Below are 18353 nucleotides of genomic sequence, written 5' to 3' on the forward strand. Positions count from 1 at the left end.
TCAGGAATCGAACACAGACCACCCCCACCCCCCCACACGAAAGTGCTGACGACTTGGCTAAAGAGACAGACAGACAGACAGACAGATGAGTGAAGACATAACGCAACGCTTTTGGACTGCAAGAAAGCCTTCCACAAATGCCATATAGTTATTTGATGTAGTCTCTAATGGCCATAAGTGAGAAGAAAGTGGTACCATAAAAAAGGTAAATTCAAATATTCGCATTTTAAGTGACATTCCAAGAACTGTTCCATTTTCACTTTCAGATATTTATATGCAAACCTTCCAAAATTTCAAGCATGAGAAATACACACATCAAAAAAGTTTTGCATCATCCCGGTTCCCAGAACGCCTGAAGACAGGTATTAACTGTGGTCATTGTATCACAGACACTGTCCCTTTGACTGTTCAGAGATGTCACTAAACCCACCCAAAGATGTAAACAACCATGCATGAGCAGCGCCTATTAGAGGGAGGGGGTCCGACAGCCGATCAGTTCCAGTCATTCCACCAGGAAGGAGGTACATGGCTCGTGTTGTCTGTAGTTCAACCATGCCTAGACGGTCAATATCGCAGTTCGATCGCTTCCCCATTGTTACTTTGTGCCAGGAAGGGCTCTCAACAAGGGAAATGTCCTAGCGTCTCGGAGTGTGTTGTTCGTACATGGAGGAGATACAGAGAGGCAGGAACTGTCGATGACATGCCTCGCTCAGGCCCCCCCCCCCCCAAGGGCTACTACTGCAGTCGATGATCGCTATCTGCGGATTATGGATCGAAGGAACCCTGACAGTAGCGCCACCATGTTGAATAATGCTTTTCGTGCAGCCACAGGACGTCGTGTTACGACTCAAACTGTGCGCAATAGGCTGCATGATGCGCAACTTCACTTCCGACGTCCATGGCGTGTTCCATCACTGCAACCATGACACCATGCAGGGCAGTACAGATGGGCCTAACAACATACCGAATGGACCTCTCAGGATTGGCATCGCGTTCTCTTCACTGATGAGTGTCGCATATATCTCCAACCAGACACTCGTCGGAGACGTGTTTGGAGGCAACCTGGTCAGGCTGAACCCCTTAGACACACCGTCCAGCGAGTGCGGCAAGGTGGAGGTTGCTTAATGTTTCGAGGTGGCATTATGTGGGGCCGACGTACGCCGCTATTGGTCATGGAAGGCACCGTAACTGCTGTAGGATACGTGAATGCCATTCTCCGTCTGACAGTGCAACCATATCGGCAGCATATTGGCGACGCATTCGAATTCATGGACGACAATTCGCGCCCCCATCGTGCATCAGTGCAAGAGGACGGGCTACTGGGTATTAGAGGACCGGTGCGTATAGAAATCTGGACCACCACTTCTGAAGGTCTCGCTGTATGGTGGTACAACATGCAGTGTGTGGTTTTCATGAGCAATAAAAAAGGCGGAAATGATTTTTATGTTGATCTCTATTCCAATTTTATGTACAGGTTCCGGAACTTTCGGATCCGAGGTGATGCAAAACTTTTTTGATGTGCGTATTAATGTTTTTCAGCTATAAACAAATGCATTTAAGATTCATAAGAATACAGTGCAGCACAAAATTATAAAAGGCAACTAAACGGTTTCGTATACGCTCAGATGCTTAATTCAAAAAGGCATTGGTAGTTTAAAGGTACAGGAAATACTAAAAATTAAGGAGTTGAACCAAAAATGCACCTATACAAAACAAGACATATTTGTTAAAATATTTCAAAACAAATTATGAGTTCCTCTCATACAAATATGTGTTTGTTAAGATGGCTAAGGCCTTAATTTAGAATGCGTTTTCTATAGCTGAAAAAAATGTACGAAACAATAAAAAGTACAACTTTATCTGCTTTAAGAGAAATTGCTCACTACATGTGTTTGGCTCACAAATGCTAAACAAAGAATTGAAATGCACAAGGAGAATATATTTCTTGCAGTGGGGACTCACTTAAACGGCGTGACACGCAGCCAGGTGACTTATTATGCTTTCTTATGTTGCCGCATCTGCTGTAAATGAGATTTGCGAGAGCTGCTTCATGCCGACCTGCCGTCTGCTGTGCTCAGCTGGTAGGATAGGGAGGTCGTCGTTCAGCGGTCGCTGAAGAAACCTCCTCAAAACCTGCGGAGCATTTCAAGTTACCCACTCCAACGACTACTTTCAGTCGCTATGCAAAGTGTTGATTGCTACTCTTTCTGTTTGTCTGTTGTGCTGCTTCGCCAGCCCAAGTTGACTACCTCACTGTAATCACTCCATTATCTGACTTGTAATATGCATTGTGCAAATTGTCAGTTCATTTTCATATAATGAATGGTATTACAAATGATTCACTGAACTGATGTTGATGTTGTGGTCTTCAGTCCAAAGACTGGTTTGATGCAGTTCTCCATGCTACTCTATCCTGTGCAAGCATCTTTATTGCCGAACAACTACTACAAACTATGTCCTTCTCAGTCTGCTTACTGTATTAATCTCTTGATCTCCTACTACGATTTTTACGCTCTACACGCCCTCCAATTCTAAACTGGTGATCCCTTGACATCTTAGAAAGTGTCCTATCGACTGATTACCGTCTTCTAGTCAGGTCGTGCCACAAATCTCTTTTCCCCCCCATTTTACTCAGTACCTCTTCATTAGTTACATGATCTACCCATCTAATCTTCAGTATTCTTCTGTAGCATAACATTTCAACAGCCTTTATTCTCTTCTTGTCTAAACGGTTCATCATCCATGTTGTACTTCCACTCCATACAAGTACTTACAGAATAGACTTCCTAACACTAAAATCTATATTAGACGTTAGCAAATTTCTCTTCTTCGGAAACACTTTTCTTGCCATTGCCAGTCTACATTTTATATCCTCTCCTCTTAAGCCAATATTAGTTATTTTGCTGTTCAGGTACCAAAACTCACCTACTACTTTATGTGTCTCGTTTCCTAATCTAATACAATCAGGATCGCCTCATTTAATTCGACTATATTCCATTATCGTTGTAATGTTTTTGTTGGTGTTCATTTTGTATCCTCCGTTGAAGACACTGTTCATTCTGTTCCATTGCTCTTCCAAGTCCTTTGCTGTCTCTGACACAACTCCAATGTCATCTGCAATCCTCAAAGTTTTTATTTCTTCTCCCTGAACTTTAATTCCTACTCCAAATTTTTCTTTGGTTTCTTGTACTACTTGCTCAATGTACTGAAACATAGGATTACAGAATAAAGGCCAGAATACTAAATGTCTTTTTCCAAAACTGTTTCACAGAGGAAGACTGCATTCTAGTTCCTTCTCTAGATTGTCGTACACATGACAAAATGGTAGATATCGAGATAGATGACAGAGGGATAGAAAAAAAGTTAAAATCGCTCAAAAGTGGAAAGGCCGCTGGACCTGATGGGATACCAGTTCGATTTTACACAGAGTACGCGAATGAACTTGCCCCCCTTCTTGCAGCGGTGTACCGTAGGTCTCTAGAAGAGCGTAGCGTTCCAAATTATTGGAAAAGGGCGCAGGTCAACCCGTTTTCAAGAAGGGACGTCGAACAGAAGTGCTGAACTATAGACCTATATCTCTAACGTCGGTCAGTTGTAGAATTATGTTCGAGTATAATGACTATTCTGGAGACTAGAAATATACTCTGTAGGAAACAGCATGGTTTTCGAAAAAGACGATCGTGTGAAACCAGGTCGCGCTATTCGTCCACGAGACTCACAGGAACATAGACACGGATTCCCAGGAAGATGCCATGTTTCTTGACTTCCTGCAAGGCGTTTGATACAGTTCCCCACAGTCGTTTAATGAACAAAGTAAGAGCATATGGGCTATCGGGCCAATTGTGTGATTGGATTGAAGAGTTCCTAGATAACAGAACGCAGCATGTCATTCTCAATGGAGACAAGTCTTCCGAAGTAAGAGTGATTTCAGGTATGCCGCAAGGGAGTGTCGTAGGACCGTTGCTGTTCACAATATATGTAAATGACCTTGTGGGTAACATCAGAAGTTCACTGAGGCTTTTTGCGGATGATGCTGTAGTATATCGAGATGTTGTAACAATGGAAAATTGTACTGAAATGCAGGAGGATCTGCAACGAGTTGACGCATGGTGCAGGGAATGGCAATTGAATCTCAATGTAGACAAGTGTAATGTGCTGTGAATACATAGAAAGAAAGATCCTTTATCATTTAGCTACAATGTAGCAGGTCGGCAACTGGAATCACTTAATTCCATAAATTATCTGGGAGTAAGCACTAGGGGTGATATAAAATGGAATGACCATGTAAAATTAATCGTCGGCAAAACAGATGCCAGACTGAGATTCATTGGAAGAATCCTAAGGAAATGCAGTCCGAAAACAAAGGAAGTAGGTTACAGTACACTTGTTCGCCCACTGCTTGAATACTGCTCACCTATATTGGATCTGTACCAGATGGGGTTGATAGAAGAGATAGAGAAGATTTAACGAAGAGCAGTGCGCTTCGTTGCAGGATCATTTAGTAATTGCGAAAGCGTTACGGAGATGATAGATAAACTCCAGTGGAAAACTGCAAGAGAGACGCTCAGTAGTTCAGTACAGGCTTTTGTTGAAGTTTCGAGAAGATACCTTCACCGAGGAGTCAAGCAGTATATTGCTCCCTCCAACGTATATCTCGTGAAGAGACCATGAGCATAAAATCAGAGATTAGAGCCCACACAGAGGCATATCGACAATCTTTCTTTCCACGAACAATACGAGACTGGAATAGAAGGGAGAACCGTTAAAGGTACTCAAGGTACCCTCAGCCATATACCGTCAGGTGGCTTGTGGAGTATGAATGAGGATGTAGATTAGGGATAGGCTGCAGCCCTGTATCACTCCGTTGCGAACCAATGCTTCCCTTTCATGCCCACTCTTACAATTAGTGTCTGGTTTCTGTACAAGTTGTAAATAGCCTTTTGGTCCCTGTATTTTACTAGTGTTCTTTCAGAATGTCAAAGAGAGTACTCCAGTTAACGCTGCCAAAAGCTTTCTCTAAGTTTACAAATGCTATAAACATAAGTTTGCCTTCTCTTAACCTATCTCCTACAAGAATTCGTACGGTTAGTATTGCCTTGCATGTTTCTACATTTCTGAAGAATCCAAACTGATCTTCCCCAAGGTCGGCTTCTGCAAGTTTTTCCATTCATCTGCAAAAAATCTGTATTAGTATTTTCCAGCTGTGGCTTATTAAAATGAAAGTTCGGCAATATTCACATCTGTCAGTGCCTACTTTCTTTCAAATTGTAATTATTGTGTTCTTATTGATGTCTGAGTGTATTTTATCTATCTCATACATCTTGCAACCAAATGGAAGAGTTTATTCATGACTGGCTCTCCCAGGGTTGTCAGTAGTTCTGACGGAATGTCATTAACACCAGGGACCTTTTTCGACTTAGGTCTGTCAAATTCTTCTCACAGTGTCATATTTCTCATCTTATGTTCATCTATGTCCTCTTCCATTTCTTTAATATTGCCTTCAAGTACATCTCCTTTGTAGAGACCCTGTGTATAATCCTTCCACCTATCAGCTTTCCCTTCTTTGCTAAGGACTAATTTACCACCTGAACTCTTAATATTCATACTACTGCTGATCTTTTCCCCAAAGGCCTTTTTAGTTTTCCTATAGGTAGTATCTATTTTTCCTTTGACGAAAAATGCTTCTAAATACTATATTTATCCTCTAGCCATTCCTGCTTAGCCATTTTTACACTTCCTGTCAATTTCGTTTTTAGTCGTTTGTATTCCCTTTCATCTGCTTCATTTTGCTGCACTTTTATATTTTCTCGTTTCATCAGTTAAACTGAATACCTCCTGTGTTATCCAAGGATTTCTAGTACGCCTTGTCTTTTTACCTGCTTTATCCTCTGCTACCTTCACTATTTCATCTCTCAAAACTACCCATTTATCTTCTACTGTACTCCTTTCTCCTGTTCTTGTCAATCGTTAGCGAACGTTTCCTCTGAAACTCTCAACAACCTCTGGTTCCTTCAACTTGTCCAGGTCCTATTTCCTTAATTCCCTACCTTTGTGCATTTTCTTCAGTTTTAATCTACTGTTCATAACCAACACATTGCAGTCAGGGTCCACATCTAGAACTGGAAATGTCTCACAATTTAAAATCTGGTTCAGAAATCACTGTCCCGGCATTATATAATTAATCTGAAACCTACTGGTGTCTCCAGGTGTCTTCCACGTATGCAACCTTCTTTCATGATCACTGAAGCAGTTGTTAGATATGATTAAACTATGCTCTGTGCAAAATTCTATCTGGCGGCTTTCTTTTTGATTCCTTTCCCCCAATCCATATTCACCTACTACTTTTCCTTCTCTTCTTTTTCCTACTAGAGAATTCCAGTCCCTCATTACAATTAAATTTTCGCCTCTCTTAAGTATCTGAATAAATTTTCCTCTCCATTAACTATCAGAATAATTTATTTTATCTCATCATACATTCCTAAATCTCTTCATCATTTGCGTAGGTAGTTGGCACATAAACGTGTACTACTGTGGTAGGTATTGGCTTTGTGTCTATCTTGTCTATGATAATGTATTCATTATGTTTTTCATAGTAGTTTACCTGCATTCCTATTTTGTTATTCATTATTAAACCTAGTTCTGCATTACTCCTATTTGATTTTGTATCTATAACATTGTATTTACTGACTAGAAGTCCTGTTCCTCCTGCCACTGAACTTCACTAATTCCAATTATATCTAACTTTAACCTATCCACTTCCCTTTTTAAATTTCCTAAGCTACCTGTGAGATTAAGGGATCTAACATTCCATGTTCCGACCTGTAGAACACCAGCTTTGTCTCTCCTGATGACGATATCTTGCCTAGTAGACCCCCTCCCTACCTCTGACCCCTGAGATTTGTCACAGTTTATTCTTATTTTATAAGGCTTCCAATCACCAATGTTCCTAATTTCGAATTTGTTATTAATTTTCGGTATATTAGGTATAATACATGTAGATGTGAATGGTCTACCATATCGAATGTTCCTTTATAATGTCGAAGAATTTTAAACTTTCTTAGCTGAACTTTTATGGCTTTTCTTGCCATTATCTTCTTTTCTCTCTTCAACATAAAAATCATTTTCATTATTCTTTTCTAATTTCCAATTAAGTAATCCTCAATTAAAAGTTCTATACTGTTTGTGGGAACTTCCACTATTACTTATGTCATTCTCGTTTCCCTTTCGATAATATCTCCATTCATATTTACTGAATATGGACTAGTTCCTAATCCTGTCATTGGTGGTTCTGCACACTTGACCTTGCTACCACCTTGCCTTGCCTTTATGCTTTCCTGCCTCTTCATTTGGGTTGTGGTTGCATTTCACATTCATGTTACTATCTTCTAGTGTAGATTCCGTAATGCTTAAATTCCCTATTTTCTAATCCTCCCAGTGTAACATATTCTCTTGCTTGATGCCAGTATCGGGATTAATGGCTCCATTTTACTATTCTACACTCACAAAAACCGGTGTCAAAGTATTACACAACTCATGAAACTCTTGGAGTTTTCGTACACCAAATTTTATCAAATGTTGTTGTAGGATTATTATCATCTACTGCAGCCATTCTAATTACTCGCCTACAGCACTTGCAGTACTTACATTTATTACTTTCTGTAGCCAGTAGCTGCTTGCGCAATGCCGTTACACATGCTCATCCAGATCATGGTCGTCACATGGTCATTCGTCTTCTTGTCCCTTCTTTCTTCATTATACCCTTATTACATCCACATATTTCGGTTCAGTTTGTCTATGAATTGAAATCCACATCTAATATATATCTTCCTCCTCCCATAAAATTTTTGTGGGTTTGTGACCACATTGTCAGTGACTGTGTGGTCACAAACCCAGAAAAATTTTATTGGCTGTGACAGTGGCCATGGAAGCCTACATTTACATATCTTCATTTTGTTCATAGTGGTCACATCTTCAAATTGAAACACTTCGATTCCTTCTCAAGGAGCCAATAGTGCTTTCTTCCACTTCTTCATAGGATCCTCTCTGAAGATCAAAACACCTCTTTCCTTTCACAGTCATTTGTCAGTTGTCCACTTTTCTCATAGGATTTATGGACTTTTTTGCTTGACTGTTTTGCTGTTGTAATGATTCAGCATTCGACTAATTATAAACAGCAGTATTGGACAAACTTACTCCTGAGGTACAAGTATCACAGTAACAACTTTCATAATTCTATGTTAATCTGACATGTATTCCCTACCTGATATTTCTTCTCTTCTGTATAACTAACTCAAATAAACATACTATGATGAAAAAATATAATTAAATTAAACATTTTATAACAAATGGTACTGTGTTTATCATGTATTGATTTTTAGAAAATGTTCCCTACATTGATCTAAAGTCTAGTCAACTTATGTGAACACACATGGTATTCACAATTGTCACTCAAGTTAGCCACTGCTCTTTTAAATTCCATTCATTTATTGTAAAGAAGCGTATACTGATTTACATGGCACAGTATTATCAACAATATAAATACTTTATGTCACTATTCACACCAGTGGGGTTGCTTCCAATTCATACACATTCGCCAAATGAACTGATCTTGCTAACTATTCATGTGTCTTTTCTGCAGGCGCCAAAGCTCACCCCCCTCCCAAATGGATGGGGCATTCCCTCACCACCTGTGATCTTTGATCCAACAGAGATGGTTAAGGGTAAGATTCGATAGATCATACTGGCATTGATATCTGTACTCTTACAATGTGTACCTTTCTTTAAAGGCCTACAAAATTAATCGCAGAAATTACTATAGTTCTGTTTGAAGAAACAAAGTTTATGCCAATATCTCTGTAAATAATACAGCTATGAAAGGAGACTATTCATTGTTTAGTGTCGATTTCTTTCAATTAATGCAGGTAAAACAGAACTGTGATATCTTAAACAGTTCCGAAGTGAAGAATTTAGCTGAATCACCCTATGTAACCAGAGAGATTTTTTGTCTCATCAGTTAAAACAATGCATAACAATTGACATTGTCCACCTGTAGTAAATATAAAGTGGTTCTTTTGTTTATGTGTCTCTTTCACACATTATTCTACACAGCATATGTGATAGGTATTAACTAATGTTGTTAGTTCTCTTTATGCTATATAAATGGTTTTGCTGAAACCAGCCATGAAAGTAAAATACAAACGAAATTTAGATTGATTTGTTAATTACTTGATTGCATAATATTCATAAAAACGTTTTAACAATAGAAATGTCAGTTATATTAATGGAGAAAAATAATTTGATTATGACGTTATTTGGTACTAAGAAAGAAAGGAAATACAATGGATAAGGAAAATAGTTGTATGTTTAACCATGTAGATATTTTTTAATGTGTTTGTATAGCTACATCTACATATACACTCTGGAAGCGACCCTGCAGTGCATAGCAAAGGATACCGTATCCCACTGCTAGGAATTCTCTCTCCACTTGCAAATGGACAGAGGAAGAAGCAACTTTCTGTATACCTCTGCATTTGTCCTAATTTATCTTATCTTGGCTTCACAGTCCTTATGCAAGATGTTCAATGGTGTCTGCAGAGTTGCTCTGCAGTTAGTCGCAAATGCCAGTTCTCTAAACTTTTTTCAATTCCATTCTACAGAAAGGATATTGTCTTCCCTCTGCAGATTCACGTTTCAATTCACAGAGGATTTCTGTAATACTCATGCATTGATCGAACCTACCTGAAAGAAATCTAGCAGCATGCGTCTCATCTGTTTCAGTGTCTTCCTTTAATCTGGCATGGAAAGGATCCCAAACACTCGAGCAGTACTCAAGGAGGGGTTGCAAAGTGTTTTACATGTGGTCTCCTTTATAGATGAGCTGCACTTGCCCAGAATTCTTCCAATAAACCGAAATCGACCATTCGCCTTCCCCACAACTGACCTTATGTGCCTGTTCCATTTTGTATTGTACTGCATTGTTACACCTAGATATTTAGTCAACAAGGCTGCGTCATGTGGCACACCACTGTTACTGTATTCCAGCATTTCAGTATTGTTTTTTCTGGTCATCTCTATTAGTTTACATTTTTCTACATTTAGAGCAAGCTGCCATTCATCACACCAAATAGAAATTTTGTCTACATCATCCTTTACCCTCTCTGAGTCACTCAATGATGACACATTCCCATAAGATTCAGTGTTGTGAGCAAACATTGGCAGATTGCTGCTCATCCTATCTGTCATATCATTTACATATATAGAGAATAAGAGCAGTACTATCACACTTGCTTGGGGCACTCTTGCGATACCTTTGTTTCTGATGAACAGTCGCCATCCAGGACAACAAACTTAATTCTCTAGCACTTAAAAAGTTTTCGATTCACTCAAATATCTGAGAACCTATTATGTGTGCTTGGGCCATCGTCAATAGTTTTCATAGTGCCACTGAGTCAGACCCTTTCTGAAAATCCAGGAATATGTAATCTGCCTGTTGCTCTCCATTCATGACTCACAGACTATTGTGTGAAAAAAAGGGCAAACTGAGTTTTTCATGAATGATGCTTTCTATGTCTGCGCTGATCTGTGGATAGAAGATTTTATATATCAAGGAAATTTATTGTGTTAGAAAATAGAATACGTTCAAGAATGTTTATATATATATATATATATATATATATATATATATATATATATATATATATATTTGCCCTACAAGAAGATCTGTTATCAGTTTTGGTTTGGATATTAATGAAATCTATCATTGTTAGTTTCTTTATACTCATACTATATTCTGTCTTTTATATCAAAATTGCATCTTATAATCTCACTTTCACAGTTCAGTACTATGCTAAGCGAAGTAAAGTTCTGTCTAGTGTGAATATGGTTCCATTTGAGGGTGACTTTACATTCTATTCCGTTGACATCAAGTATGAATCGTTCCTTAAGGTATCTCCCCATTTGATTGGCATATGCAACACTGGAACAATGACTACTTAAATACCTCTTTAAATGCTGTAACTACTCCAATCTTGTTTTCGTGGTCTTTACCGTTGCAATATGTAAGGTATTGTAGTACAGAGTGATCACAAAGTCCCACTATGACCTATTTTGTGCCCACATATTCATAGATAGTCCCATTGTATTAATGTGGGGTCATGGTAGAGGACAACTTATTCTTCATTATTTAGTCCAGAGTGTCTCTGTGTGCTTCATAATAGAGTATGATTCTGTTCAATGTACGATTTGAAATTCTCCACAACATTGCCGAAGTGATGGTAGTAAATGCACACCGAACAACATTCTTAAGTTTGTCAACTGTCTAGTAACATGCAGCTGCAACTTTCTGTTGAATGACTCACCATAATACATTGTCACAAGAGGCCAGGTCAGGACCTTGGGCTGGCCACTCCAAAGGTGCAAGCAAATGGTCAGATCCACTTCCAGTTCATTTATTAGAAAATAACTCATTGAAATATTCTCTAACAGCAATAGCATAATGGGCTGGTGCCCCAGCCTTCTGGAACCGTATACGACTGAACAGTATCTGCTCTTTCAGATGTGGATTAAACCAATCATGTAACATGCTGAGATAAACACTTTGATCCACAGCAGTGTCAAAGAAATATGGACTAACCAAGTGGGTTACAGACATTGCACCCTAAATCATGACCTGTGTTGGATTGTGTTCAAGTTTTCATAAAAATGTGTGTTTTATTTACTCCAAAAATAAACGTTTCTCACTTTTGCGCTGTGATATATTTCATACTTTTCGAGAAAAACGATTTGCCCCTTGAAGGAAGAGTTGTAAAGGCATCGAGCATTCATCCACAACCGTGATGACGATTTTGCATGTTAGTTTACAAACGAAGGTTTAAACGCCTTTAACTTCAAATCATTCTTCTTATGTATATGTAATGATGAGTATCAAACTCCCAGTTCCTGTGGCCACTTACGAATGTACCTTTCGGCTAACCTTCGGCAGACGCTGTAGCCTCCACACACGTTTTCAGTCACTTTGGTGGTCGTCCTGAGTGGGGCCAAGAGATTAAGAGATTTTTTCCTACGATAAAACTGTTGGTTTTGGTGGGGAAGGTTTCTGAAACCTTACCTTGAATATCTCTCATTGATTTTCCTGTGTGGGGTCGTTCATGAGGTCATAAGCTCATTACGATCCGTTCATATCAGCCATGATTTAGATGTATATTAGCACCTACAATATATAATTAATATTTATGTAATATATAATAATATGCAGGAGGCAATGGAACTTTATGATCACCCTATACATCCCTGGTTGTCTCATTTAATACTGGTTCTTGAAACTTCATAAGTAGGCTTTCTCAGTATAGCTGACATTTATCTTTAAGAGTCTACAGTTTAGGGTATTCAGAAACTCTGTGATAACCTTCCCGAGGTCCAACAAATCAATGCTCACTCATTCTGTTTTTCTGTGTGTACATTCCATATTCCCTATTAGTCCAGCTTGGTATGGGTCTCACACAACTGAACAGTGTTCTACTCAGGAGTGAAAAATGTTTTAATGCTAGTTTTTTAAATGTTTTGGAGAAAATAGGATTCAAACATTCATCAGACAAGGAAAACTATGTATGGAAGAGGCATTACCTATGAAATTCGATAAAATTGAAATTCTACCCACCTCCCTGGAAAACAACAAATTCACTCAAAAGTAAGCTCACTTGGAATTGATGGTATTTCATACAGATTACTAAAAGCTTGTTCCCAACAGATAATTAAGAGTCTCAGGCACATATGTGAGAGCTCACAGAAACAGGGCATGGTTTCCTGATAGACTGAAGTACGCTACTGTTAAACCATTGCATAAAATGGGGTATAGGTCTGATACCAACAACTACTGCCCAGTCTCACATGTGACACTTATATCCAAAACTTTCGAAAAAAGTAATGTATTCAAGAGTAGCTTCACATATATGTGAAAATGAAGTACTAACAAAATGTCAATTTGGCTTTCAGCAGGCTTTTCAACAGAAAATGCTATAGCTGCTTTCACTGATCAAATATTAAATACTCTGAATAACCAAAACCATTCATTGGAATTTTTGTGATCTATCAAAGGTTTTTGATTGTGTAAATCACGAATACTTCTAGATAATCTGAAATGTGGGTATGAGTGGGAAAGTGCACAAACGATTTAATTCATATTTAACTGAAGAGTGCAGACAGTTCAAATAAACAGTTCACATAATGCAGAAAAATCAGCATATTTCTCAAACTGAAGAGGTATCAAGAATGGGGTCCTACAGGACTCAGTCTTGAGTTCCTTGTTGTTCATAAAATATATTAATGACTAGGTACTCCATATTCACGAAGATAAAAAGCTAAGTCTTTTGGATGATGATACGTTAATCACACCCAGTATAAGGGAATCAGCAGAGAAAATTGTAAATAATGTCTTTCAGAAAATTATTAAGTAGCTTTTTCTCTGAAAATGGACTCTCATTTAATTCTAATAAAACACAATATATACAATTCTTACAGTAAATGGCATAACAACATTAGTAAATAGAGAGTTTGAAGAGACATCTGTCAGTAAGGCAGAATATTCCAAATTTTGGATGTGTGCGTCTATGAAACATTGAATTGGAAGAATCACATTGACGATGTACTAAAACATTTGAGTTCAGTTACTTATGCTATTAGGATTATTGCAAATTTTGGTTTTAAACATATTATTAAATTAGCTTACTATGACTATTTTCATTCACTGCTTTCTTATGGCAAAATATTTCAGGGTATGAAGATAGTAACTGTTCCCAAAAGAACAGATACCATTGATGACAGTGCAGCTTCTCTAGAATAAATGATAATTAATCGATACCTTCAGCTGCCGACAGGTGTTGTTGACATACCTTGATGGGGACAGCTGAAAATGTGTGCCCCCACCGGGACATGAACCTGGGATCTCCTGCTTAGATGGCAGATGCTCTATCCATCTGAGCCACCGAGGATACAGATGAATAGCACGACTGCAGGGTCTTATTCCTTGCGTGCTTCCCATGAGACCCACATTCCCAACTATCTACAATCTATATACATAATGTTCTTGCCCGATTGAGTCACACATTTTGAGCTGTCCCCGTCAAGGTATATCAACAACACCTGTTGGCAGCTGAGGGTTTCAATTAAGTATCATTTATTCTAGAGAAGCTGCACTGTCATCAATTGTATCTGTTCTTTTGGGAACAGTTACTCTCTTCATGTATACTTAAAGGCTACCCAACCATTGATCTTCGTCGGTGAGAATGCGCACAGGTTGCCCAAACTCTTACAGGAATCGTCACCTTAGTTGGCATGTGTAATGAGTGGATGGGCAAATATCTATTAGGAACATTACGTATGTAGATTGTGGACAGCTGGGAATGTGCATCTCATGGGAAGCGTGCAAGGGATAAGTCCAAACAGTCGCGCTAATCATCTGTGTCGTCAGTGGCTCAGATAGATAGAGCATCTGCCATCTAAGCAGGAGATCCCGGGTTCGTGTCCAGGTGGGGGCACACATTTTCAGCTGTCCCCATCAAGGTATATCAACAACATGTGTGGGCAGCTGAGGATTTCAATTAATTATCATTTATATTTCAGGGTAATTCATCATTAAGGAAAAAAATATTCATTGCACAAAACATGTAATCAGAATAGTAGTTGGAGCCCACGCAAGATCATCTTGCAGACATTTATTTAATGAACTATAGATATTCATAGTAGCTTAATAATATGTATGTTCGCTTACGAAATTTGTTATTAATAGCCACCCCCATTTAAAACCAATACCAGCATGCATAGCGTCAATACTAGGAGAGGGGTTCTTTTCTAGGTTAAATCTAATTTCAGCACAGAAAGGAGTGATTTGTGTTGCCATAAAAGCCTTTGGTCGCTTGACAAATAGCATCAAAAATCTGACAGATGGGCAACCACCAATTAAAAACAATTAAAAGAGTTTCTGAATGGCAACTCCTTCTACTCAATACATGAATTTTTAGATGTAAACTAGTACTCGCACAACTATAAAACACAATTGAATTATGGCATCTAATAAAGCTTTTGTTAAACTGACAAATTCCACATCATTATGAAATGTTTCACTCATCGTCTATGGAGAAGTATTAATCTAATGTAGTTTAGTCTAATCTAGAATGGGTCATGCGAGTGTTTTATAAGCTCTATTCTTTATAGATTGATTGCATTTTACCAGTATGCTACCAATAAACCGAAATCTGTCACCTACTTTACCTTCGACTAATCTCTTTCATATCTCACAATTTGTTACATCCAGATATTTGTAGGGTTTGACCGATTCCGACTGTGTCTCATTGATATTGTAGTCATGGGATTCTACATTTTTTCGTTCTGTGAAGTGCAGATGTTTAAATTTCTAAACACTTAAAACTAATCTTTACCGCTTTGAAATATTTATCATGATGTGACTGAATATTTGTGCAACTTTTTCCGTCATTACTTCATTGGTTAATTGAGTCATCCTCAAAAAGTCTGTGATTGCCTTTAATATTGTCTGTCAAGACACTTAAAATTCCGCATAACTTGCTTTGTTGTATTGTATGAACATAAAATAATTTTAAAACGTAAGTGCTGAAATGATCATGACGCGTGTTAACACCTCGTAACCTCAAGTAAGGAGCCAGCAGAAAGTACTGAACATTTAACCGCTTCACATAACCGAATATATTTTTATCAATTCTGTAACTGAATTATGTAACTAAAGAATCCAATCAACTCTGCAACGCAAATTATGAAGCAATTCAAATTTTCCTGTTATCTATTGCTGACATTTGTTAAGCGATGACACTAGAATCGAACTGCTGTATGCTCATTTCACAGACATTCATTACTGTGTGATCTCCATAATCACTGCTGTAGCTCACTTGTGCAGAGATCGCTGAGATACGAGAAAGGTTCCAATCGTATAATCTTTGTTAGCAGCCATTGTGAAGCTTTGTCAGTCGCTTTGATAGCTCTAATTTGTAAGTGATAAAACTGCGCGTACGGCTGCATTAAATTCTGCGAGAAAGGCAGTAAGCGTGATTCAGTCGCCCGTCCCTGAGGATTGTGGAAGTGTGGCCATTATTTGGCCAGGTTTTATCTACTTCCGAGCACCAACCACGCCCTGAAAATAGGCCTCTCGGATACAGCTGTTATGGACATGATGATTTCCAACTTGCAACAACAGAGGCAAGTTACGGAGCAGCTGAGGAGAGAAGCAGCTATTCAGCGCATAACGGTCTCTCAGGCAGTGAATGATATAATCAGATTCATAATAGACCATGAGCAAGAGGATTGCCTTCTTGTTGGATTCAGCTCGCAGAAAGCCAACCCGTTTCGTGAGAAAAGCAGTTGTACATTATTGTAACGTATTGTGTGTTGTTTTCGATTAGTCATCATCCTATTGAAGCACTGACGGCTTTTCTTAAGTGAAATGGAAATTGCTTACTACTGGGTAATTGCTAATTCTCTAGTTGTGACAAATTTTTCTTTTCTGCGTACTAATGACAGATGTAAGATGCACAAAGAAAAAAAAAAAAACCACACTCACTTCATTACTTCACACCTACTGCTTTAATTACGTACTGTTTTAATTACATACGTTTACTGTCATTCAGCTCAAAGGATGATGTAGAATCGATTAATAAGTGTCTGTCCACAAGTGGCAAGAAACAAGCATGTATTTATCATTGTCTCATATGAAGTTTAGTGTGCGTGTTGTACGCAATACTGTATAATGATTGTATGATGGATATTTGTTTTACTTTTTTTCCCCAGTTATGAATGATACATTAATTGTCTTTGAAAGAATGGTTGTAGAATTGAAGTAAAATTTAGTGTGTACATAAAAAGTAAAAAAAAATGTGTCCACTAGCTATTGGATTTAACTGCATATTAGAAAATTCCTCCTGTTGTCTTTTATGTGTGTAGATTGCAGAACCACACAGTTGTAGGCTAAAATAAGAATATCAGTGTAATATTTATGTTCATGTAGTGCAATTAATTGTGATGTTGAAATATCGTGCAACATTTTCTTCTGTGAAACCTTGTCACTTAGTTGACTTTTCAAAAAGTAGTTGCACCTGTTAAATTCAGTAAAATGTCGTTACACTCTTTTTGTACAAAACTTTGTTGAATTATATTCTTTTTGTAACTTATCTGTGAAAGAAATAAAGTTTAAGGCATAGACACATTAAATGTATAGTATACGTTCCTACTCTCATTTCAGATATAGGTATACGGTTGGTAAATACTAATAATTTTAATCTTTACTAAGGGGATACTTTTTTTCTTCTCTTGAGTGCAAACTTGCTGCAAGATCTTGGTACTTAAAGGTTATAGTGTGCATGATTGATAAATGAGATTCAGTGAGCCATTGATTTTACGTTCTTTAATTTCAGATGTTTGAGATGCAGAATTTTTTTAGCAGTTGCTATTTATTCAGTGCAGTGTAACCTGCTTGAGGGGTGGATCAACTAGTTTGCCTTAATTTTTTCGGCAGCCTTTTTTGTAATTGTCTTAACTGTTGGGAAATTAGTTGTGATAGTGGAAGTATATTTCATTTGGTTGTGACAAATTTTCTCTAATTTAGTTGGTGTGAGCACTAAGATATTATTGTCCTGGAAATAAGGTTCTTGCCCAGGATAAAACTGTAATAGTACATAGTGCTGACATAGTTCTGGAGTTATTTTTGAGTTGAAAGTGTTGCTAAGAGTTCTGAACAAAGTAGTAGGTGGTATGGGATTTGCTACGAAATGTTATAGGATTGCAACATGTTCTGGACTGTAACTCAATTGCCCAGAATGTGACATCAGTTATTGCTAAAGTTAATATACACCTACAAATGTAAGGTGTCTTTGTTTTATGATTCAATCACTGGAGGTGTAGTTTGCTAATAAAACTGAATTTAAAGTGTAACTGGCTAACAGGATAATATTCTCCTTATTGTATCTGGAGAGTGTGATGGAGCCTTTGTTTCACACAGTTCCACATACTTTGCATGACATTTATTTAGCCAAATACGCTTAAATATGTTAGTGAATGCATGTTGTGAAAAAAATCTTAGAGTATCCTCAGGAATCATTTTTATACTATGGACCAGACAGAACTTGTCAGGAAATTTTCTACAAAATGGATTCTGGTACACTGGTTGTAGCAGTATTTCTCAGTGCTTCAGACTGGAAGAGTCACTGGTGCAAATACTAACTTAAGCAACAGCTAGCAGTTGCCAAGAGTGTGCAATGACATATCTCTAGCAACTGTCATGTTCAGAAGTGTTAGTTAACCTAAGAGCTACATATTTGAAGCAATGATGAAATTAA

The sequence above is a fragment of the Schistocerca cancellata genome, chromosome 4 (assembly GCF_023864275.1).
Source record: "Schistocerca cancellata isolate TAMUIC-IGC-003103 chromosome 4, iqSchCanc2.1, whole genome shotgun sequence".
NCBI classification, from domain to species: domain Eukaryota; kingdom Metazoa; phylum Arthropoda; class Insecta; order Orthoptera; family Acrididae; genus Schistocerca; species Schistocerca cancellata.